Genomic DNA, 2,721 nt, shown 5'->3' with positions numbered 1-2,721 from the left:
TCACTCTCCCTCTCTCTTTCTGTCTTCTCGCTCTCTCTCTCCTCTCTTGTGGCTGTGATCCCATTAGCACACCTGAAATAATACCTCAAGTGACAAATGTTTTGGCGCTTATAGCTGAGAGACAGAGGGAGAGAGAGAGAGAGGGAGATATAAGGCACCAAGAGATCTAGCTATTTTCAACTCGCAATTACATTACAAACACCGTAAACCTTCAATTTAGTAGTGCAGTCGCTGGTGCAATGTGAAAATGGTAGTTATGGTAGAAGAAAAAAAGAATGCATAGAAGAATCTTAGAAAATATGTATTTATTTTTCATCTTTATTAATCATTTAAATGCTTTTATTTTGTAATAAAATGTACTGGTTACATTACACTGACTTTACAGTGACTTTTTAAAATTAATATTATAAAAGGTATGTAAACAATTGCAGTAGACCTACAGCATATCAACATTTAAAAAAAACATTGGAGAACATCTTTAGGTGTATGAATGTCACTCCTCTGGCATGAATATTTATATTCTGGAATAACAAAAACAATAAATTTAAATGAACTTATACATTTTGTGAGTATTGAAATTGGAATACACAAAATATGTCCTCCAAAAGAACTCTATGTATTCTAGTATATATATATATATATATATATATATATATATATATATATATCATATCACTGTTGTCTGAAGAAAACCTCGTATCTCCATTTGTGACATTTTTCAGTTTTTGAAATAACTTGAAAATAACTGTTCCCCTTTACATTGTGAATGAATTTCATGATGAATGGACCAATAGAAATGGCCCAAAATGACTTGGAAAAAACTCTGGTTCCATTGACTTACATTCAAAGTAAAGTAGTTTTTTTCCTTTTCCTGTGAAGTTACCATTTTTGAGATACACGGTTTTGTTCCTTCAACAGTGATATATATATATATATATATATATATATATATATATATATATATATATATATATATATATCACTGTTGAAGGACCAAATATATATATATGAAAATAAATATGAATGAACCAAAAGAAACAGCCTAAAGTGACATGGAAAAAATTCTGATTCATTTGACTTACATTAAAAGTAAAGTATGTTTTTTCCTTCTCTTGAAAAGATATCATTTTGGAGATTTTTGCAGATATATATATATATATATATATATATATATACATATACGTGTGTGTATATTATATATTACAGTATACAGTATATATATATATTCCCAGAGAGTGTTGTTGGGGGTCATAATCATTACACCATCCATAAAGAAGAAGAAAAGGCTTTAATGTTGGTCTTACTGCGGAGAAACTCTGTAGAACTCCAGACTGTCAAAAACTCCTGTCTATATTAGATTTAATAGTTGATCTCATTGCAGAGTCCCCGCTGAAATGATGTTTTAAAATGTGAAATAGTTCATTTAAAGCATTAAAAATTCCCCTGGACAGCATTACATTACTCAGTGCATGCAGGACTCCAGTCCGGGGAACAGAGAAGACCTTCAATCCGAAAGCATGTTTGTTAAAATGTTAGAATGCGCGCGCGCCGTTCCTGAGAAACAGTTTCCCTCGTGTCTTATTTTGCGCTGATCAGGTTGAAGTGAGCAGGTTCGTCTTTTACCTCACTTTCTCACTCATTGAGCCATCAGTGAGACAGAAATGAAATGTGGATAAAGCCACATAAGAACGTGTTCATGCTTTCATTGTCCTGTTTCGCTTAAACGCATTTCAGCTCAAACGTCGTTGGTGTTTTTTTTACAACTAAACGCGTTTTGCCTTTTTCCTTTTGCAAATCGTGTTTTACAGTTTTGCTTTGACGTCTGTGTGTTTGAAAAGCTGCAGTACCGTGAGTGTCCAGTAGGAGGCTGCACTGATCCAGCGCTGCTTCAGTCTCTTCACCCCGGCGGTTTCTCCCTTCAGGAGTCTCTCTCCATGTTTACTTTGTGTTTATTATATCTGTTAAACTGTTTTCTAAAACGTGTTTGTCTCTCTGTTTCAGTTTCCATTCATTTAGTATTCCCTTTTCAGGCTTCTTTCACAGGACGTTCGGTCAAAGAGGCTCAGAGCTGATCTGCTTCCCTTCTTTCATTGTCAGATAATCTCAACCACAAATATTGACAACAACCAACGTGCAATTCACGTTCATTTGCAAGGTTTCGCAGTGAGTATTTAAGGCCCAGGTCACCCCATTTGGTCGTATAGTTTCCCAGTTTAGCCTTTCGAATGCTTCGTGTTGTTTCTCTTATTAGATGAGTTTATCTCCATGCATTGGAAATAAATTCAAATAAACATCAATATCAACGTGTTTTTATGGGGCTACTTATTACTGCAGCATTTTTTTTTCTTGAAGTGAATTTAAGAAAGAGTAAAAATGTCTGAATTAGAAAGTGATACAGATAACAAATTCTGACTAATTTTACCATTAATGCACCCAAATAAGGGGAGTCCAGGTAACAGACGTAGCAAATGCTTAGTTAACGTGTCAGTAAATCCGTTTTCCCCAGGACTCTGAACACCGACCCCAGCACAAGCGCTGGAGATACATAAGACAAAACTCCACAGACTTCCAGGGAATCCCTGGATTTGTCTGGAGAAGCGCATCGCGTGTTTATGTAAAGCAACAACAGAATCTGGAATAGCCCTCAGGCTGTTTGAGCTAATAAACGGTGTAGCTAATTAGCACTTTGGTTCATAAATATAGCAGCACTGGAGGAAAAAG

This window comes from Pygocentrus nattereri, chromosome 5 (genome assembly GCF_015220715.1).
Source record: "Pygocentrus nattereri isolate fPygNat1 chromosome 5, fPygNat1.pri, whole genome shotgun sequence".
Classification (NCBI taxonomy): Eukaryota; Metazoa; Chordata; class Actinopteri; order Characiformes; family Serrasalmidae; genus Pygocentrus; species Pygocentrus nattereri.
The sequence above is the reverse complement of the archived record's forward strand: the minus strand, read 5'-3'. Positions refer to the sequence as shown.